A 24090-nucleotide genomic window follows, 5' to 3' on the forward strand; every position below is an offset into this window, starting at 1 on the left:
GAGGGGATGTTATGGAGTAAAGTATTACTAATCTAATTCTGCATGTATTGTTCGTAATCTAATTCGGCATGTATTGTTCGGTAATTACGATAATTGTTGAAAAGTAAATTAGCTTCTGGAGTTTAAGAATTTTCGGGACAATATTAAATGAAAAAGTTGACCCAGAATGTTAAGTAATTGCTGTTGCGTTATGCTTTCATCTTTTGTTGACCGTTTTCGCGCATCTGTCATGAAAGCTCACATTCAAATTAAAACCTTCAGCTCCAACCAAACAAAGAAATCGGCCTTAGCGAGAAATGTGGAAGGGCCCCCAAGGCTCTTTTACGTGGAAGCAATTATACTGGCTGTTATCCAGTGCTCCATCCAGCATAAACTTCAGTGCGTTAAGTGCCGATAAGAAATCAACCCCCAGCGCATCGCTTGTTTGCTTTCTCCATTTATTGTTCTCACGTCAGATCGACTTCGTGGCCAAGAACGAAGTTTGCGTGATAGGGCCGAAGTGCGCACCAGGTATAATGAGGGGCATGGTTCACCCCACGGGGAACTCAGCTACAGAGAGCTAGAGCCCAGCTCCAGACAACTTGGTTAGAGCCTCTGAAGATCGCCTAAATGCTCCGAATGTGCGAGTTAAAGAATTTTAAAATAGTTCCGTCTTGGACAACTTATCTAACGTCAATCTAAGTAATAGGTTCATATTACGGTAGCAACGGAGTGTCTCCCGAAAGTCACTACTGTACGGCATGACCTCTGCGTGTATCCTAAGAAGTAAACTTGTCTTCTTCTTCTTCTTTTAATATAGCATAAAGATTTTTAAAAGGTGCTTGTTATATCCTTCAGTTATGTAATTTAGTTATTCTTTTTTGTTGCTCATTCTCAGCGGTGATCCTACTTTTCTTTGCTTGTCTTTCTTCTGAATCAAAGAAGTTTACTCGAAATGTTGAATTTTTTCGTGGAGAGAGTAAGATTACACAAACATTATGGAGACTGTTAGGATAATAAAGTGGAGGTGTTTATAACGTTGCGCATATGAGTATAACATGCTAGCACAGAATTAATGTGCACTCCAGAAGGTACTACTTCTTTAACTCATAATTATTAAGGGAACGCCCCAAATTTGCCCTTCACCCGTATTTTCAAGGAAGTATTGATGATTGACCATCCTGTAATTAACCTAGTTTTCTTCTTTTTCTTACACACATCTTCAAAATACGTGTGATCACTGTCTTGTTAGAATAGGAGTCTTAGTAATCAAAGAGAACGTCGTCACTAGTATTTGGTTCACAAAAATCCATTATGTCATAAGACCCATATAAGCAGAGAGAGAGAGAGAGAGAGAGAGAGAGAGAGAGAGAGAGAGAGAGAGAGAATGCATATTTTGTAGGCCTATTCGGAAGGTACTGGAGAGGTCACTGTCATACAGCAGTAATGGACCATGTTGTCGTACAGGTGCGCTTTGGTCAGGTATGTCTATGGGTTTGCCACCGTTCCCTCTAGGCGATGTTCGACGAGTAGTGTTATTAAGCCGACTTGCGATGACCAGTACTGTAGTTCCTTATGAATTACACTTCTCTACTTTGTGACAATACAAAGTTTGGTCAGACTTCCATAGCTTCTTTTTTTCTTTTTCCTTCAATCGTTTTGCCATTCGTTTTTTTTTTTTGTAGTGTAACCTTTGATACAGTAATTCTCTGATAGGTACGAGATGTTTTAATCCGTTCGTGTTATAGGCGGGACATCGCTAAATATTTTGCAACTTTTGTATTTGTAGTATCATATGGCAAATGCTTTAGAAAACGATTTGATTTTTGTGAACCATATCCTTCAATGATTCCAAGGCAGATGAGTATCTTGAACTCTTCCGAGAGCCAACGTCGGCCCGTCGAAATTAGATTTTGTTTCTTTTATCCATATCAGTTGCATGGCCTTCAGTAAATAAATACAAAAGAAGTTTAGTATAATGATCATTCAAAGCAATCCTCCAACATGGTGGACAAATCATCGTTTTACGCTTTTAGGAAAAATTAAACGGATCAGTAAGAAACTAATATGAATTATAGTGTCCACGATTTGGGTAATATCACTGGATTGCAATCACGGTGATTTGTAATGTTATTTATGTATTTTTACTCATTCCCATCAAAGTTATTGTAAAACGAAATGTCTAATGTTATTGTTAGATATCTCTCGCAAAACTTGACGTGCAGAAGTTTCCATTTGAATGCCACCATATGGGAAAAAGAGAATTGCTGTTAGGTGTAGCATACAAAGAAACCAAATCCTCTTCTGAGGATATAATTAGCCGGACTAAGCCGATTCTTCCAAAACACCCTTGGGACCAATTTTCTCGCCCGCTGTGTGACCTTATCGCACCTGTGAAGGGTCAGGTAAGGACACAGGGAAAGAAGGCGAAACTTGACTTTGACCCTTTTCGTTTCTGGGGATGACAATGTATGCCTGACTCGCATTTCTAAAGACCTGGGTGAATGGCACTTCTAGAAAAGCGATGGAAAAAGGTGATATTTGATTTTGCGTGACCGACTCCCACTTGTGACCTTGATTATTGAAATTGAAGAATATTCCCATTCTTATCAAGGAATTACAGGTGGTGTCTCACTGTGAATGTTTGTGTTTTCTTTTTTTTTTTTCTGGGGAGGGGGCTTTGTTGTTGGCGCAGGTTATTGTTTGATAAGCATCCAGCTTGAGACTGTTCTCTTTTGTTTTGGGAAGGAGTCAGTCAGGTGAGCTAGTAAACCGCTAGACAGGTGAAGTGTTAGCCATAGTATGTGTTATTGTTGAATAGTTTAAGTAATAAATTTCAAGTAATTGTTCAGTGTAGAGTAATATGACTTTGGCTGTTTATTCATTTGTTTTAATTTTAGTGGAATTTTACGATCTGTTTGACTATTGTAGCGCTCAATGATTGTTTTGGCTGAGTGGGTTATTGCTGTTGTTGGGTCAGACTTGTGCATAATCCCGATTGCAAAAAGAGTGCGTGTCATCCTAATGAGTTAAAACAGGTGTTCTTACCACTGTAATGTAATTTACCAAGATGTAAAGTTTTTCATATATACAGTATTGTGATGGGTCTGTTAATGGAATGAAGGCTGGATGTGGAGTTGTCATAAAAGAATTTGGTGATAATGCATTTACTGGTGAGGTGATTTCCAAACGAATTCAGGGTAATAGCTCTACAACAACAGCCGAGTTACATGCAATTGGCGAAGGACTGAAAATTGTCGCAGATAAAAAGCGAGATGCGTATATTTTTGTAGATTCCCTGGGTGCTTTGCTTGCATTGAATTGTAAAGATCCTTCTGATGCTGATTTGGTATACCAGTGTAAGGCTTTGATTTATGAGAAAGAATGGAGTGTTTTGTTATGCTGAATTTGACCGGATACCTTCTCATATAGGTATATCTTTAAATGAAGTTGCTGACAAATTAGCAAAAGATGTAACATGTAAAACCTTCGTTGATATTGTTGGTGTTGTAAGTTTTCATCAGATAAAGAGAGGTATGAGACATCGGAGCGCTGCATGGGGGACTGGTAATGCGGAAAGGATTTTAGCAAGCGGCAGTAATAGTATGAGGCATTATTTGTATGTATCTGGAAATTCCCGTATTACATATGGCAAAGCTCTGTCTAAAATTGACATATTTTTAATGAGGCTAAGGTTAGGATACAAGTATTCATGGGAGTATGTTGGTGATGGTAATCATTTTTCGTGTAAATCATGTAACGAGCCAAACTCTGACACATTATGTCATTATATGTATTGTATTGTACTGAACTTTCAGAATTTAGGGGTAGAAGTGTTGATTAAGTTCCAGAGCAGGTGTGTTATATGGCTTCAAGAATTGTGGAGACGTTTCCCAATTTCTATTGGAATAAGTAATTTTGGAATGTGAATGATGTATTTTTGTTAAAATATTTTGGAGGGTGTACCAGCATGCTGATACACCCCATTTGATGTATATGAAATATATGTCAATAAATTTTTAAAATTTTAATCTGTATGATCCATTATATAGAATAATATTAAAATGCATTATTTTCCTATTGATTGTTTACATTTTCATAACTGCTATTAATGATGATGATGTGTACTTAAACACAGATTTTTCAATATTAAGACAAATTATTTATCTTTATAATTGTTGGTCAAGTGATTTCCATAATAAGTTGCTAAATCAACTAACGTGGATGGAATTGTAATTTAGCTTAGTTTCAGTTTTCGTTCAATAATTCTATAACAGAAAGTACATTCTGTTCCTTTTTTCTGAAAGGAGTCCTTAAGTGACTCTTACAAGATGGGAATAATCTCCAAGACTGTACTCCATCCACTTTTACCCCACGTTTTAATTTCTCAGGTGTTCGTGAACCTGCTTTTTTTTTATTGTCTTTTTCTCTCTCTCTCTCTCTCTCTCTCTCTCTCTCTCTCTCTCTCTCTCTCTCTCTCTCTCTCTGTATATATATATATATATATATATATATATATATATATATATATCTCACGTGGAAGTGCTTCATAAAAATTTCTGTTCATAAGTATTTACACATAGGCCTATATATACTTCTTATATATGCATATATACATACATACATATGCATAAACGCATATATATATATATATATATATATATATATATATATATATATATAAATACATACAGTATATATATATATATAAATATTTTATATTTTCTGTGAATTTATGTACACTGGCACCAGTGATTATATAATATATATATATATATATATATATATATATATATATATATATATATATATATATATATATATATATATATATATATATAGTGTGTATGTAAGTGAATATATTTGTTAGTTAGGTTAATAATTCACACGTCACACGAACTTGCACTTGCCTTCAAAAGTCGTGAAGTGTTTACAATGCAAGAACACGGAATCGCAAAATTTGCGATGCAACGATCAAACTCGATTACTGATTATAATTTGCTTTGCTTTGAGACGCTGACTTTTTTTCTCCTTTCGTTTGTGGTGTCTAGAAGGTAGAAGGTGTGGACGACTTGTCATGACTTCAGATGAAAATGTAAATTCTCTGTTTCGTCAGCGACGGCTTTTGCGTTCTTTAATATACTTTGCAAAATAGAATATAGTTTTAAGACCACATATGTTTTATATATATATATATATATATATATATATATATATATATATATACATATATATATATATATATATATATATTTTATATATATATATATAAATATATATATATATATATATATATATATATATATATATATATATATATATATATATATATAATTCTAATAGCCACAATGCCCTCTTAACTTCTCGAATTCTTCAAAGCCTTGTGGCTATTAGAATTACATGTGTGTCTGGTAAAGGTGACCAGTAGATTCTACATATATATTTATATATATATATATATATATATATATATATATATATATATATATATATATTATATATATATATTTATATATACACATACATACATGCATATATATTACATATATATATATATATATATATATATATATATATATATATATATATATATATATATATATATATATATATATCATATCATCGAAAAATCTCAGATTGCAGCAAGGTGATAAATATTGTCTTTTGAACCCATTAATAACCTTTTGTATATTTCTAGGAATTAATCACCTTCACAGCTTCACTATCTGTGACATTTGATAATCAAGTATAACGCAAGTAAACTATTTTAATGAGTGATTCCACTTTCCCCCGTCGCTATGAACCTGAGCGTACCTGAGCTAGACAGATTACCTCCATTTCCTCCGCTGCTATGTTTGTCAGACCTGGGTATAAGAAGTGGTCGATTTTGGAGAAGATGTAAGTGGACTTAGTCTTACGACATCAATAATACGGTATTTCCCACTGAAAGATATATAGGACAGTTATCAATGAAGCAAAGTAAAGTATGAACATATATCGGAAGATGTTATTAACGTCCGCAAAAGAGAATCATTGGTAAGAGATTGTGTAGTGGTGTTCCCAAGGCCCAGGCGATGCCTCGAGGTAAGAAGTAAGAAGCGAGTTGGGGGATCTTGGGGACCCTGCCACCCTGGAAACAAGTTTTGCCTCAGAGATGGAGAGACTTTGGTGGAAGAAGGAGGAGTGCGCGTTTCTGTCATAGTTATCACAGGCTGCTGACAACATATTTTAAATGTTCAAGAAATATCTATTGAAAAGGAAAGCTTTTCCAATATCTATACGATTTTACCAACGTGGAATCCCACAAGGAAAGGCGGAGAACCCTGGCTGTTTGTAATCTTGATTTTTAGAAGAGTGAATTGAAAAGTTACGTTTTAATCAGTGGTGTTTTTCTAGATGAAATAGACTTCCGCAACTTATTTTAAGTTAAATCATTATGTGAGTGTCAGAAAAAGAAAATCCAATTATAAATTTCTGTGTTTCGCTTTTAGGGATAAAATTTCAAGCAGCCAGAGGCCTTGATAACGCGATTTATTGGTGATTAGTGCAGTTGTTAAATTAACCTTGGATTACCTCCTAATGGACTACCTCCCAAGGTAAGGCGTCGGATTGTCGACAGAGGTTGAGTTTGTTAGGGGATTTTCACTTTTGATCTCTTGTACCTGATGCTGAATTCATTAGAAATGGACAGTTAACGTATTGCTGATAGCATTTGATAATAAAAAATTAATCATTTATTGTTTTCATAGCATCTGAATTAAAAAGTGAAAAATATGTTGAAATGTCTACATATATGCAGTATTTTTAATGAGAACAGTATATTTTTATTAGCCACAACTTATGCTTGACCCCATTTGCTTCATGGTAGGTCCAGTTTATGTGAGGACTTTACATAGCATTCCATGATGAAAAGGGTGGAATGGCTGTTTCCTTAGAAATCCTATGATTTGTTGGCAAATTTGGACCGACACAATCTACATGAACAGTAGGCCGGGTAAAGACTATCGTAAAAGAGAGGACATACCAAAAGATTGTTATTAGGGTTCAAGTGGCGCTAGGCTAGTCGATAATATACAGAAGCATCTGGAACTCAAGAAAGGTAACTACAATTGAGAATTTGGAAAGCCTTAATTGAAGATGAAAGTCTCTAATAGTATCATGAAGTCATCCACGGTAATGTGTAGTCTTGAGACTATCGGGCCATTGGCGCTTTCATTTCGATGATGGGTTTCTAGATTATATAATAACTTGTTTGGTTGTGTTGGAAGTATGTTGGCTCCCAAAAGATGTACAGTAGCTCTAATAACTGTATCATGGACATTGATTTTCCTAACCTTTGACCAGTTTCTATAACGAGAAGCATAATGGATCGAATAAACTGGCTCGATTCTGGTCGTTTATGATATTTAATTTTCCCATATCCTGTCTACCTCCTTACTGATATCTGATTTATCATAGTTGGGTGGCAGTCTCTCTTTTGCCTTACTTTTGTGTTTGTATGTTGATCACATGAAAATATTAGTATAATTAGTAGGAAGCCTGATGAATCTGAATACCACGAAGCATTACAAGCAGCTATAAATGAGTAATACTCAAGCACAGCATACAGAAAGTGTGGTATGTTTCTGGAAAGCCATAACGTATCCTCCCAGCAGAGGCGCTGTCTTTAACCGAATGGTTTTTGATCGTTTGTCGCAAAGAAAGCATTTTTGATAACATGAAGTTTAAAACTTGCAACGATGGTGGTTTGCATCATGTGACAGGGTACAAAATACGGGGCTCCATATCTAGATATTAAAAGGAAGTTATTTTCTTTGGTATCTCCCTCCCCGGGTAATGATTAACATGGCAAAAGTGTGTCATTGGTATTGTTTAGGTTAGGTTTGCGTCAAAAGCTAAACTTAGGCCGCACTTGCAAAAGACTAGGTGATGATGAGTGCCACCGTCTCCATTGTGAATTACGTAGATCTCTTGTACTTTGAAAATACTTTCGGTCAAGTCTAGTTTATTGTATATTTAGATTAAATTGATTTGTTCCTTTCGATTTTATTTTGAAGCTGAAGCAGCAGGCAGTTGTCCAATCGTAGATTTATTGTAAATTGAATGTGTGGTGATATGCTCGGTCTCGCTTTGCTTTTTGCACTTGATATCCTATTTGACCCGTTTTCATTTTGTCACCTGAGCAGGCTGGCACCACATTGACATGACTGATGTAATGAATATCCCATTGAACGCAACTGATTCAAGTAACGTATCTCCTTACTACCAGAATTTTGAATTAACTGGAAGCCAATATGTCGGCAAAGCCTATGCTTTTGTTACTGTGACAGAAGTGAATATTGCTATAAAGAAGATAAGGAATGAAGATTTTGTTTTTAGAAAAACTGCGATACACACTTTTTTCAAGTTTTGGATGACTTTTTTTTTTAATTGTTTTCATATTTCATCTGTCACGAGAATTACATTTGTCGTAATAGTTACTGATATATTTTTTTAACTGATTATTTGCTAGATTTCAGGATGTCTTCGTTTCTCAACCAACACTGGAAATTAGGTCCTCCCCGTATCATTATATATTATAAGGTCAGGGTTCGTAGGGCAAGAACGGAATTGTTCACGGATCACCATTAAGTCTCATGGATACTACCTAAGTGTATACTTGATAAAGGGTTATATATATATATATATATATATATATATATATATATATATATATATATATACATACATACATACATACATACATACATACATACATACATACATATATGTATATGTGTTTGTGTGTAGCTAAATAAGTTATGTGGACTTAGGTTGGGTGTTGTATTATAGTTAACAAGCTCCGCAAATACGGTTTGAAAGGTTTTGTCAGCCTTTATAGCAGGTCCCTGTTAAACAGCTTTTTAATCGGAAGCAGCCTGAAATATTTACGCTTGAGAGAACTTACTATTAGGCTATATGTGGTAACGAAACATTGACACGAGCGTGACCAAGTATTTTTGTTTGATCTAAGGAAACAACCTAAGAGCTCCGGAAGATCTCTCAGCAGAAATACGGCCGCGAAGTTTCGAAGCCCGGAGGTATTTTATAGTCACTGCGGAGGGTTTGTTTCTCAATGACGATTTTACGTGTCTGCGTCTTGATCACGCACGCACTCCCGAAAAACAAAAGAAAGGGTGTTCAGGTTAGAAGTAAGTTTTGTATTATTGAGTGAAGAAAAGTCTTATCAAAACAAAAGGCACAAGAAGAAAAGGCGTGTCAAAGAAACGACAGTAAGCCTTGATTTTTCATGCAGTGACTGATAAAAAATAAGTCGAGCTATAGGTAAGAATGTTATTAATATAATTATCATCATCGTCTTCATGTTACCCAGATTTCAGGATGCCTTTTTTTCTCAGACAACATTGCTCATTCGTGATATTTTCTCAAGATTCTCTTGTTGAAGGTAAATATATCATTGTAAAGTCGGCTTCCACAATAGTATCGGTTCTGCAGAAATAATAATAATAATAGTAAAAACCAGAGAACCACAATCAGAAAGCCCTCGTGACATTTTCTGTTGCTAGAAGGGCCCCCTAGCGCAGATAATATATAATACCATTTTATCTCCATCTCCCTGACCATAATATTTGCGTATTGAAGGGAGGTTCATAGATAAGATAGTCAGGGAAGTTATCTTGTAGGTTGTCCGATGTACTTTGAAACTTATTTCGCAGGTATTCGACCAAAGTTGATTTGCCTGTTAGGTAAAATGGGTTTAGGCTAGGCGACATGCGATTGCTTTGTTGGAGTTAGGCTTAGTGTCTTCTCAGATAGGCCGAGAGATTTCAAATGATCAATAGCTTGCTTGTTCCATTTATACGTCTTCAAATTTTCTTTGGCTTTGGCAGCACCCGAATTCGTTTGACGTAACAGGTCGCAAGCAACGTAGTTTTCAAGGGAGACGTTGTGCTGTCAAGAGGAAGTTAATTGTTAATTAGGTTTGTTTCCTATATGCTACTGTTAGTCGTTGTAAATAAATTTGCTCAGTAACAACCACCATACAGTATTTCGTTTTACCAAAGTGAGTCAAGTGCAGGGTGAGGGAAAATGGGTCATATGGAATTAATGACATGCGATCAGATATGACAGTTGAGAGATTCAACTTATGCCGAGTTACAAGATGATGATAACAGTGTATTTGTTATCAGAATTTGACTAGAATACTAGTCAAAGGTATTTGTGTCTCATTAGGTTCATCTTGTCTGGCGCTCCTCGTGACTCATGTTACCACTTACTGAGAGAAGTACTTGGTCAGATTACCCGGTTTCTTTGGCCTTTGTAACAGTACCCATAAGTCGAGTGCCCTTCCTTCATTTCGCTACTGATGACCATTGACCGGACTCTCTTGGGGGATCTTCATTGCTCCCACTGGGCATACCTAAGTGCCGTGTGCCTTTGTATACACGGTTCATCCTGTTGTGTATGTTTCTGTGTACTTAATTTTATGTCTAACTGTTTTTCTTTACAGTCATCCATCAACCGATATGTACATAATATCTGTTTAACGCGCGCAAGCGCGCGGGCACACACACACATATATATATATATATATATATATATATATATATATATATATATATATATATATTTATGTGTGTATATATATATATATATATATATATATATATATATATATATATATATATATATATATATATATATATATATATATATATATATATATATATATAGCGTATTCGTCATCCGATAACATATAAACAAATCAAGGATCACAAATCTGAAGTGAAGCTCTCGTGTAACTGATAATGATCATGTTTACATTTATGGATTAGTGGTTATCAGAAGATGGAGTCGATGTGTCAAGGGTCCACGACGGAGGAGGTGGAGGAGGTGAGGGAAGGGGAAGATTAATTGTTATCTCTCTAGTCACCCAGATTTGATTCTAGATTAAAATTGTGTCAGCAGCGGGACTGACTTATGCGAGAGAGAGAGAGAGAGAGAGAGAGAGTTCAGAAATGTTAAGAAGTAGGTTATAGTTATACCCGAGGTGATTCATTGCCCAGAAACTTAAGATTGTGATAATTAAGGTTGATATGAAAAGATTGTGATAATTAAGGTTGATTTGAATGATTACATGAGATAATTTTTTGCTGTGTGAAAGCTGAGAATTTTGTTGTCCAGAATAAATGCGTATATAACGTCAAGAGACCAAACTGTTCTCTCACTTCATCAAAGACGATAAATTGTCCGTTTTCTCACTTGTAATTAACTATAATGATGATAATTATGTAATTAGACATAACGGCAATTACATCTGCAGATGCTTTAAAATTCTGTTGTTACTTTGATCTGGCAGAAACATATACCAAGCATCTCAACAAATCCCAGTAACTGTCATACAACTTTTTCTTGTGAAGCGCCTTACTTATTGTTGTTTCTTCCACGTGACGTCTCAAAGTTTTAAAATGGATTAAACGTTATGGAAAAATATGTCGGGGAAAATATCCAGCTTGAGGCTTAACACTGCGAAGGTTTTATTGTGTCAAGGTCTGTTTTACAAAATATCGTAAGTATTGAATTTTACTTTCCTTCTCAGTTTGGAAATATTATGTCCAAATATAAAACAACCAGAGTCGCACGCCCTGCAATCACGCTCTTGTTTGTGAGAGAGAGAGAGAGAGAGAGATTCGTTGTTTTCCTGTATGTGCTTTGAATAATTTATTATTTCTTGATTATGGTAATTACTATTTAGAAGCATTTGATGAAAAGGGCTTTTAAATAGTTTAAAAGTTAACAGCCTTTTTCTGCTCTCTCCGTGAAGTCAGAATTTCCCATGGCTCACTTTCTGTTTTTTCCTTTGTCTCGAGTGTTATTTATGCTTTCTTTTCAGTTCACAAAGAATACTTGAGTAGCGTCAAAAGTGAAGGTAATATGAAAGAGGGCCGAGGTGGAAACCCCAGTTAGGGACGTTACACAGTCGCAAATCTTGGAACAAAATTCATTCATTCTAGTCCCAGGCTGGAAGGCGCCAAGGTTTTAAAAATAGTGTTATCCGCAGACGATCGTCGTTAACACCCGAAGAAAAATTGGATACACATTGCGTTGTATTATACAGAGATGATTAGCTCTGTTGTTCCTTCTTTGAAGAGAAACAGCGTTTCATTACAGTATGAATCCCGCTCTTTCTTCCTTGATCAGCATAACTAAGAGAAAATTCGTAGATGTTGAGATGGGAGTTGAGAAGATTCGTTCGATTACTTGAGTCGGTTGAGAAACGGCAGAATTTATCTGAGCGGCTCTGGAATAGCTGAATGAGCCAGACTTCATAGCAAACAGGGTCCCCACCCAGATCAGTCAGTATATTAACAGGCATCTGTGTTAGCGTCTGACGCCTTGTTGTCATTTATGATAAAGGAACTCGGGCTGTAAGTAAAAGGTCATTTTTTCATTATAGTTTTTTGAGAGTTTCTGTATGGTCTTTTCAAATTGCGGTTTTTAGTGGGTACTTTACTTTTAGAAAGTGGGATTGTTGGGTGCCATCTTACCGTTGAAAGTAGAGCTGAAGTTCATTTTATGTAATGCTTCTGCTGCAAAGGAAAATGTAATTCATTGTTGAATATATATAGATACATATAAATATATATATATTAAACAATGAATTACATTCTCCTATTCAGGAGAAGCATTAGATAAAATGAACTTCATCTATACTTTCAACGGTAAGATTGCACCCAACAATCCCACTTTCTAAAAGTAAAGTACCCACTGAAAACCGCAATTTGAGAAGACCATACAGAAACTTTCAAAAGACTATATATAATGTGTGTGTGTGTGTGTGTGTGTGTGTGTGTGTGTGTGTGTGTGTGTGTGTGTGTGTGTGTGTGTGTGTGTGAGTAAAATTTACTAAAGATGTCTCTCGGCAAGTTATTCGGTTGAGCTCATTTAGCCTACCAACGTTTGCTGTGATAATGTTGGTAAGGCGGAGGTATCAATTAATTTTGCTTTATGCTACAAACGTGATTCTTGATATTGCATCAGCCTCTCGAGGCTAAACACAACTTCAGGATTTCTGAGAACAAAAAATTTCAAATGTTCTCGTTCTCTCCCAGTTGTTCTGTCTCGTCCCTCGCCGTCAATGTTCTCATTCTTTTTATTATAATTTAGAAGCTCATTACAGTTACTGCAGCGATTGGGGAGACAAATCCCTCCTTGGATATTGCACTGAATCTTATATTATGGTATGCTTTCTCTTTCTAAGTGGGAATGAGGTTTTGTAGATAGATTAGTGGTGCTTAATCTAGGGAATAGTGGTGTAGTAGGTTTAATATTTATGGCTTATTAAACTCTTGGAGAGTTCATATATATTGTAAATATAATTCATGTACGCCTAGTGAATAGTTCTAGCCTTGTCCAGGGAAGAATACCTCGCCGAGACTGTCCCTTTATTAATTATGGTAATGTGGCAAATACACTAATGTAGAACTGATCATTCATGTCCCTTTTTTCTACTCTATCCACCGCCGCCCCCATCCTAGTTGTAATCCCCAACCGTCGGCAAGGTACTCGTGCAGATTCTGTGGCTGAGGTCAAAAGAGACCGAGGCCAAGAGAACACCTAAATAAGCTCGTCCTAGACGGGGTTCAAACCCTCATCTCTCAAGTGAGGCGAGTGCACGGGGCAGAGAAAGAGAAACACCATCGCTGTCATAAAGCCGCGAAGCATTTGTTGTGGAAAATGTTCACCTTCCACAATTTATCGTTGTCTTTCTGGTGCCCAGGAGCCGCCGGGCACTTCCGTGGTGCCCTCCACTCCCATTTTAAAGCGTAGTTATGCGACCTGCCGTCGGCACAGTTCTGCCACGCAGTTGATTCCGCACTTTTCCAGGGTTAATGAGGCTGATTTGTAATTGCGTTGCCTGCCTATACTTATCTCTCTCTCTCTCTCTCTCTCTCTCTCTCTCTCTCTCTCTATATATATATATATATATATATATATATATATATATATATATATATATATATATATATATATATATATATATATATATATATATATATATATATACACGTATATAGCCTATACATATGTACAGTATTATGTATATATATGCACACACACATGTATATATGCGTGTGTGTGTGTGTGTGTATTTCATTGCGTCACTTCGAGTTATTGTCAATTAAATAGTAATTTATGAGTGGCTGTCTCTCACCTTTCCCGAATCAGTGTGACACTTCCCCTTATCGAAAACTGTAATCTTTTGTAAGCTTAGAAGAATGTAAGGAAAATAAACTTGGGCGAATCTTGCTGACATTAGTGCTAGAGCAAACTGACTCTGGATGATGATGTGTTGTGGCGGAATATTTGTGGAATCATCCCCAGCGATGCACTTTTTTCAGATATGAGTTGGGCTAATGACCTCGAGAGAGAGAGAGAGAGAGAGAGAGAGAGAGAGAGAGAGAGAGAGAGAGAGAGTTTGCCGATTAGTGCTCGGTTGTTTTCATAGTCAGCTGTTCCGCTGTGAAGCGATTGCTGAATGCCCTGCGCAGTTCTGTTCTCGCTCTTGAGCCTTATGCGAAGGGACATAATTTGATAATAAATTCATACTTGTGTTTTTATGATGTCAGTTTGTAAGTAGGGTTCTTATAATTACTAAGCAAATTATAATCTTCTTGTTTGTTTCAAGTATTATTTTATGTCAATGTTAGATATAGAGTTAGGTTGCTCAACTTTGGGAGACTAGAGTTAAAGTCGATCCAACCAACAAGAGGCTCATTAGGGTACTTTGAAGTGGGCAAAGGCCAGGGCAGATAATTAACGTAGTCCTCTTGGCGTAAATTGTAGAAATTACTGTAAATAAATTATACACTTCGGCACGTGGTGTAATAACCAAGGTCCTAATGCCCCGTGTATTTTTTTTCTTTTTGTCTACCGACACACCCTCCCCCAATCTCTCTCTCTCTCTCTCTCTCTCTCTCTCAGAATCCCATGAATGAACCGGTGCGGTTCTAGAGAGGGCATAATATTCCTTTTGTCATATCCCTGAAGGCATCCCCTAACTATGCCCCTTCATTTCAACCGATTCGTCCCACTTCTTACTGATGTCGGTTATATCACTCGTTTGATATTGTACCAGCAACTGTTGATCATTATGTGTTTAATAGCGTCTCTCTCTCTCTCTCTCTCTCTCTCTCTCTCTCTCTCTCTCTCTCTCTCTCTCTCTCTCTCTCTCTCTCGCTAAGTTTTATTGAACATTGAGTGAACACAGAAAATTAGAAAATTTGCGGACGAACGAGTTTTCTTGGAACCACATGCTGCTGTTACAAAAAAGAAAGGTTCCGGTACCTAGAAACTAAGATTTGAGGGCATAGCCACAGTTCGCAGAGTGCCATTTTGCCGACGGAAGTGACGTTAGTAATTGGTATTCCATTGTGGACATGGGGCTTGTGATTCAGAATTGCCTTCGGTGATGACTTCTCTGTACTCTGCGCTCATTCATAGTTTGACCGAGTTTTGACCTCGATTTTTTTAAAGGAGTGTGTTCCGGTGGGGAATCTCAGGTCCATTCGATCTCTCTCTCTCTCTCTCTCTCTCTCTCTCTCTCTCTCTCTCTCTCTGTGTGTGTGTGTTAATTTGTTAAGTATAAAAGTTAATAAGTTAGTTAATGTCTCGTTTTTAATGTTATTTGAACCTAAAAATAGGAATGTTCCGTTTCTGCTGAGGTAGGTTAATCTCAGCTACTTCAGTCTAGAAGTTTTAATGCGCTCACATTTATTGAATCTTCGCCTCTGTAAGAGTTATCCGTTAAATTGTCATGTTCCAGCTTTGTGAGATGTGGTGGTACGAAAAACACGTCTCATTTATAATTACAACGGTTAAAACAAACATTAAATCAAAAGAAAAGACGTGTAAGCCCTCATAGTAGTCAATAGTAGCAACTAAAAATTGTTCGGAAATGTAGGAGTATGTGCGTATATACTGTATATATATACATATATATATATATATATATATATATATATATATATATATATATATATATATATATATATATATATATGTGTGTGTGTGTGTGTGTGTGTGTGTGTGTGTGTGTGTAACTATGTGTATGCATGTGTGTTTATATACCTGTATACGAAGTTAGTCAGACATCATCAGCGCAAAAGCTCATTGAATATGTCACTGATCCACTATCCTGATGTCACGGGGCCTAGCAAATAAGAGAGAGAGAGAGAGAGAGAGAGAGAGAGAGAGAGAGAGAAGAGTTTGGGACATCCGAGATCAAAGGCATTGTAAAAAAAGCTTGACATACAAGGTCAGAATTTAGCTAAAAGTGATGTGAGAAAAAGTGATCTGTTCGTGACAGCTTATTTCCTTCTGCGGTTGATAAAGACGAATACACATTAAATGATGTAATACATTTCAGAAAAAAATGTCTTAAGAGGTACAAACTGATGTATCCCTAACTGTTAAAGTCAGACCATGGACACTGGCCTTCTTTCGGTAGTTAGCATAATTGATGTTTGCTTTTAATTAGTCAAGAATAATAGGAATTTTTTCGGTATTTTGAATGATGAATAATTTTATAGCGATTGTTTTGCGGTGGCTTCATGTTACAGGTCACTAATCCGCATGTGTTTGACCTTTTATATCAGTTCATCAAAGTTCTTACTTAATGTTCTGGCGCATCGAAGTATGTTTCATGGTAACCTCGAGCGTTGAAGAGGAACTTCATATGATTCTTGTACCCTGAAGTCGAATATTGTAGCTGCTTGGCGCAGAAATTATTTCCAGTGGTTTGAACAGTTTTTGTAGTCATACTGTGATGGTTTTTATCCCCTAAAAATGGCGTGGAAGAAGTCGTGAGAAGATTATGTGTGCTTTCTTTTAGTGCAATTAAAAAAATCAACATAAACGTCACATTGTGAGTAAAGTCTTCCTTCTATATTATGTGAGCAGTTACACAAAGCTCAGAAGCAAGCCAGTTCCAACATATGAATATTATTGCTATGTTCGACCGTTTATTTTGAGGAATAATGCGCGACGACGGGCAAATAATGTTTTTCAAGCAACATTTCGTTAGTGAACATCGGACCGGCGTAACTTTTAAATATATTTCTGTGAGAGAGAGAGAGAGAGAGAGAGAGAGAGAGAGAGAGAGAGAGAGAGAGAGAGAGAGAATGGCTTCTTGGAGAGCATAAGAAAGATGTAGGGAGGGAGGAAAGGGTGCATAGAGGGTAAGGGATATTCATGACTAGAGGGGGAGGTATAGAGGAGTCGTTTGGTATGCAAATGAACTTTATGTTGGAAGGTTAGCAGCTCATACTATGTGACAGCCAACCGACTAACTACAGGCTAGTCCATAAACCCATCTTGACCACAATAGACCCATCCGCCTTCACTTTTGTGCTAATGAGAATGAAAAAGGCATTCTATAGCCATCAATCATGTAAAAAATGGCACCGGAGCTGCAGATTTAACATCACAGAGGAACAGTCTCTCTCTCTCTCTCTCTCTCTCTCTCTCTCTCTCTCTCTCTCTCTCTCTCTCTGCGCCAATCTTTCCACAGTAGAGAAAGGAATCTTGTTCATAACAATATCCAAGAGAGGCCATGTTTGGGCCGTTTGGTTTTCGATATGCTTGGTCGAGAGAATGATGGATAGAGAAAGATAGAGAAGGGGGTAGGTAGGGACCACTTAGGACGTTTCGTGACCTCTCCATCCTCCCCCTTTCCCTCCCCCTCCGCCTCCCCCCTCCCTTCATCTTCCTCGTTCTCTTTCTCCAGCTTTAATAGGGTCCTTGGATGAATTGTGTCTCATAATTGCATCTAAAGTTGATGGTCTTGTTACTGCATCTTGTTAGGCTACTGGAGAAAGCGATTCTAAATCAGAGAGGATTAACATACGTAGGGCTTTACTCATAGTCAAGATCTGTTATGCTGAGAGACTTTCAAATAGTTGATATTAGAATCTTCGATTTTATTTGCAGTTTCCAGAGAGACATTAGACATTTATTGCAGATTTATTGCGTGAATTTAATCGCTGTTGTATAATAATTAAAGGAGTATATAGCATCTATATTAGAAAGTTGAAATCTACTTTTAGAAAAATATTGCGAGGTAGAATAAGTTTCACGCAAATATAGGGTTTTGAGTGATTAAATTTCAGTACCACAGATTGCTTTAGTCGAAGAGAGAAGCTGTGCCAGATTCTGAGACTGGAGATCTGCATAGAATCGTTCATCGATCTTTTCACGGGTTAAGAGATTGGCGATCACTGTGCAATTGTTAACTTTGTCTCAGCGTCAGGGATATCAGCAAAGACTTCTGCGGCCCTCTTCATCCCATACTCTAATTAGCATTTCCAGTTGCAGGTACAAGAAGAAAATAGTCGTGAGCGTAATCTCGGAAACGAAGGCGGTTTTGCAAATGTGACAATTTCTGGTGTAGTTGATATGCGCAAGGATGTCAGAAGGGCAAAAAACACAAGGGAAAAGAACGATTAGTTATGACAGAAGGTCGGGTTAGGAAATAGGTGCTCGGATTGGGGAGTGTACTGTAGGGTCTGGTCTGGCAGATGGATGAATGACTTTGTGACTGGGAGCGAGCAGTGGTGTCGTGGATGTCAAGATGTATCGCGGGAATTGCGGCCGGTTTCAGCCACTTAGCGGGCGTGACCTCCAGTGCTGGTTGGCAGCAGAAGCATTGGTAGCAGCAGTAACAGCAGCATCACACCGCCTTGTTTCTGCCTGAATCTTTCGCTGCCAGGAAGAGCAGCAGCCCCTCATGCTTTCTCAACCACTTCCTGTAACAGTTGTTGACCTCACTCGCCTTTTGGCCGAAGAACGCTGGCTTCAGAGCAGGCCTTTCCAGGATATGGCATGAAAAACTGTTGCAGAGCTTCCTAGAGATCAAGGACGGTAGCCTACAATTATATATATATATATATATATATATATATATATATATATATATATATATATATATATATATATATAGGTAGATAGATATCTCTTTGTGCATCTTTTGACTTTAGCAGTTAATAATGTACTTTGTAAATAATTCAGCAAGGTGGTTCATTGTCTAGCTTGAGAAGGGCATGGGGCTAGGAACCTCACTCAGAAGTTGTTTGACTACCATGTCTGTTCTTTTGAGTAATAACCATATGTGCATTGTTCATAGGCTTTGTTACATAAGGGTAGAATAGCGTAACAACTTTTGTAAAGGTGATTTTTGGCTTGGTACATACCCTAATATGGTTTGACAAATGTTGACATTCCGTTTGGTTTATAATGGCTGCGTAAGTCTTTTTTCCTTATCTATAAAGTGCATCTTTAAATTGAACTGATCACATCTCCAAGATGTAAAGTAGACATCCATTTTAATGTTTCTGGTACTGGTAGCTGTCAATGCTGATATCATAATTGTTGACAGTGCAGTATTCAGAAATATTTACTTTGATACTATAGTTCCCTTTGGAATCGGTACATATCGGATATCTTTGGTAAATTTTATACTCGGCTTTTTTCTAGTAAATAATTCTGCTCTCTTAGTATCAAAGATTAAAAGTAATAAAAGGCAAAGAACTGGGATATTGTAGCTTTCTTTTCAACGGAAACGGAGCTGTTCATGTAATTCTCTCTCTCTCTCTCTCTCTCTCTCTCTCTCTCTCTCTCTCTCTCTCTCTCTCTCTCTCTCTCTCTCTCATTATATATATATATATATATATATATATATATATATATATATATATATATATATATATATATATATATATATATATATAGTAGAAATAAAGGTTAGTAAAAATATTCAAATATATTATGTCATTCTGTTTATTTACGTTTATATTTAGAACATTTCGTTCTCTCATTTCTGCATGAGGAGATATCCATTTGTACGTTGCCAGTTGGATTTCGGTTCTTTTTCTCTTCCTCCTCCCACACACCCCATCTTGTCGCCCTTCCAGCGTTCACAAGGGTCGGCCAAGCTAACACTAAAGGCCCGGAGGCAGTGGAACTCTTGCCTGGAGTGGTTTTCGTGTTCGGAAGTGATGACGCGACGTTGACCTGCGCTTCGCTAATCGATGGAATGTATGCTGTTTGCGCATGATGGCTATACCTTATGAGACTTGCACTAATTGATAGTAGTGATGTGATATTATTTCTGGTTTTTATTGGCTAGAAAATAAGAGTTGGTAAATATTTACGTCCATTCGTTCACCAGCCGTCACATCATCGAAAGTTTCTTTGTTGAGATAAGACTTCGATCCTAGAGAGCTGACAGAAAGATCCGCCTTGTCTGTGACCAGAACCCAAGAGTGATACCTTTTTACTCGCATTGTCAGAGAGTAGGGCTAGAATCTCTTTCGTCCTCTTCTCTTGTTGTTTATTATTCTCTCATAATTTGGTTTTATTTTTACAGACCTCATTCCATTTTTCTCTCTCTCCGTTCGTTCGTTTTAGATTAAGCCAGACCGACTCTTTCTCTAAGGGCAGCCGGAAATTCTCTTCCCTGTCTTTACCTTATTTTCCTTATATATTTATATCTTCTTTTCTTTTTCCTCATTATTTCTCTCCTGTGCTGCACCATAGATTATCCATCTGCTGACCATCGTGTTTCTTCGAAATGTATCTGACGCCCCCTCTTCCCTTCCTGAAAGAGGACAGAAGAAGAAAGGCCTTCTTCGTCCAACATAGGGGCATCCCAGCCACCCCGTGCTCCGACCGTTGGCTTAAAAGATATTCTCCTTTCGCTTTGCTGCGTTTTCATAGGCAGTTACAAAAACCCTCCCTCTCGAGTATATTAAGAGGAAGTCGAAATCCTCTCCCTCGCTAGTTCTCTCTCAGGTTGTGATGATGTGCATGTGTGTGGGGTTGGATGAAGTTGTGGTTATGCCCTCACTGAACACCTTGGATGCGAGCTGTTTACATCAAAAGACGTTACAGACGTTCAATTGAGATCTTGAGGAGTTCATGAAATAACTCGATTTAATCACATATTTGTAATATGAGCGGGAAATATCTCGAAACTTGCCAGTCAGGTAAATGAAATGTTAATTAATTTAATGCCAAGACATGAACCTGTCTGTCGTTATGAACAGCATTAAGTTTTGTCTCATCCACTGTCTCATTTGGGAAAAATTCTAATTGTCGATTATTTATTGACGTGTACCGATGAACGGTATCATGGAAAATAACAAGTTCGTCCATACTGTAGTTTTATGCTGGATGTTTTCTTTTCCTTCCTACTCCTGATGCAGTCTCCTTCCATCTAGCAGAACAGTTATGACGCTAGTATATATATATATATATATATATATATATATATATATATATATATATATATATATATATATATATATATATATATATATAAATTGTGTATGTAGTCTTCAGATAGTGACGTTATTATACACTATACTTTTAACAAGGTTTATAAACTAGGTTAAACTTAGAAAGATGCTAAAGGTATTGTCCTCTTTTGATGACTAAATTTGTCGCACAGCTCCTTCTTATTGCCATGGAAATTAGGCTAAGCGTTCAAAGTCGAAAGCCCGTTTAAATAATATGGCATTTTGCTCTGTTTGTTTCTGGTTACGAGACCTTCTTCGTGGCCAGTAGGTCTAACGGTGCCCCCCGATGGATGTTCCGTAGGAAGTGGCGATAATGACTTCGAAAGGTTCGTCTCCTGTAATGGAAATGTTTACTTTGATCACGATTGAAGATAAAATGTGAGTTTTATGAACTGTTTATCAAATGGTTTGCAAAATGTTTTCGTTTTCTTTATGATGGAATTTTTCATGTTTTTTAATTTGTCCAGAAATAATGGTGTAGGTCCAAAAATTCTATACATCGTAAGATTTCAGTTACCATGTTATAGTTGTTATTGTCCTTCATCATGCCTTTTAGAACTGCTTCCCTTGTGCAAACAGCGTAAACTTCCTAGGCTGACCTTCCCGTACCGTTCATTTTTTAGGGCCCAAATTTATTTAATGGTGTTTATGTACCAAACAGTGGTATGCATTTGGAAACTGGCTGGGTGCTAGTGTAGAGTTTTTGTGATTCTTGTCTAATTAGAACACTTAACCCATCGTGTGTCTAGAGTTGCACACGAATCCCATACTTCCAAAAAGTTTTGTTGTTTGAACCAGACATAATTTTTAATAAAGGGCAAGAAACAAATTGGAATAAATTCACGTAGAACTCTAGGATCAAAGGCCGAAGGCAGCCATAGAAGATACATCATTCTCTCTCATCATGTATATATATATATATATATATATATATATATATATATATATATATATATATATATATATACATACATACATACATACATACATACATATACATGCATACATTCATTCATGCATACATAAACATAGCGAGAGTGTTTGTGCTGTAGAGGGATAGAGCTTTGAAGGTAAATTCGGCTGTAAATAGGAGAAACGATGCTAACAGGGCTTTATCCCTCACCTAAGCAACAAAAGTATGAAGAAAATGTAGTCTTGGCTTTCTGTGAAGCCTTCCCGTTTTGGGAGACATCACCATCTCCCACCTTTATATTTGGTAGGTTATCGTCACTAATTTGGTCCAGCAGGCTTGTGCCTTTTTGTTGCTATTATAATGCATTGCTCTTTTGGATTATGTCTTTTGTTTCATGTGTTGTTATTCAAGTTTTCACATCTTTTGATGACGTGGCGCAGTCTCTTCAGTAGTTCAGAAATGATAAGTCAGTCAGGGTGCTTACTCTTGGATCACTTATGCAGTAGTTCTGTCTGCTGATTGAATATTCAAATGGCGTTATTGTTCTCCATGCAGTTGTCCTTTCATGAACTTCGTGTATTTCGTTCTTCTTGATATGTTATATGCGAATATATTTGTTTTCAAGACACAAATATGCACGCATATGCGAATCTAATCTGTGGCTTTAATCACATTTTGTCGGAGTTTCTGACCTTTGCTGAATGATTCGAGTCACTTACTGCACACTTATGTTTTTTCCTCTTCCCAATCCCATTTTTATTCTCATCTCTGGTGTGCATTTATTAGCATGATATTTCATATTTCTGGTCTATTTTCTATGTAAAAAATTTTAAGCTGTTCTTGTTTATCATTTTTTTTTATTCTGTGATATCTTCATCATCTTTGGCGCAGTTGCTTTCATAATTCTATTTACTACAAGTAGTCTAATCTTGAGCTCTGCATTTCCCCACTGTTTTGTATTAGCGGTTTTGGCGTTCCTCTGCCTGAAATTTCCTCGAGACTGTATGGCCGTCTTTTGCTTATTTCGTTGGGTCAGCTGGAATGGCTTCTGACTCTGGCAATGTTTTCCTTCTGTTTTTATAGCTGAACCTGGATGGTTAGTCGAAAGAGTGGATTTTTGTCCATTTTCCATTAAAATTTTGTCCAGTCACCCAGTCTTTTACGTTCATTATGAACGTAAGCTTTGGTTGATTGTTCATGGTTGCTGTTGTGCCATTAATTTGATTGACTTCTGGCGTTTCATCTATCATTTAACTGATTGCAACATTTAAGAATTTTACGAATTTTTCTGACTGTGCACATTTTTTTCTTTTGCATAGTAGCTTTCAAATGACATGAGTTTACGTGTAGGCTACGTGTAATTACGTTTTATTTAGTAGTATTCTACATCCTTGTATTCATCCTTTCTCCTCCAAAAGATAAGAAATAAATGACTAAAGAAGGACTAAAGGGAGAGTATGAACTTTTCGTAGGTGGATGAAGCGCCAATGTTAGGGTGGGGGTGGGGGCGATTGAAAAGATTGTGGTACAAGGGGTGTCACTAGCCAGCTGGATGTTATCGGCCGTTACAGGAATAACTCATTAACTTGGAGGATGAATTACCTTCCTGACCGAGCCTCCGACTGAGCTGCTTATGCCTTGCCTTCCTCATCGATTTGCGACTGTTTCGAAGGGGTCAGGGCTGAAGGGGGCGTTTTGGGAGCTCATGTGGTTATTTAAGAAATGAGTTGGGGAGGCTACCTGGAAGTTAAGGGGCCAGATGGAGACCTAAGAATTGACGAGTTGATGGATGAGGCGGATCATGCCGATGACTAAGGTGTGGGAAAGGAAAGATGTCCCGGA

The 24090-nt window shown here is 37.0% G+C and overlaps 1 protein-coding gene across 4 annotated transcripts in view; it reads left to right on the plus strand.

Annotated features, from left to right (window-relative positions):
* Positions 1-24090, plus strand: part of Egfr (epidermal growth factor receptor) — a 625196-nt gene that overhangs the window by 517728 nt on the left and 83378 nt on the right. For 2 of the 4 annotated variants that reach the window (XM_067124223.1, XM_067124225.1), the window contains exon 1: positions 6130-6575. The exons of the other annotated variants lie outside the window; for them this stretch is intronic. The gene's annotated coding sequence lies outside the window, so the exon portion shown is untranslated. Of the gene's footprint in view, positions 1-6129; positions 6576-24090 lie in introns of those variants that run through there. 4 annotated transcript variants of the gene reach the window in all.

This window comes from Macrobrachium rosenbergii, chromosome 22, assembly GCF_040412425.1.
Source record: "Macrobrachium rosenbergii isolate ZJJX-2024 chromosome 22, ASM4041242v1, whole genome shotgun sequence".
Lineage (NCBI taxonomy): Eukaryota > Metazoa > Arthropoda > Malacostraca > Decapoda > Palaemonidae > Macrobrachium > Macrobrachium rosenbergii.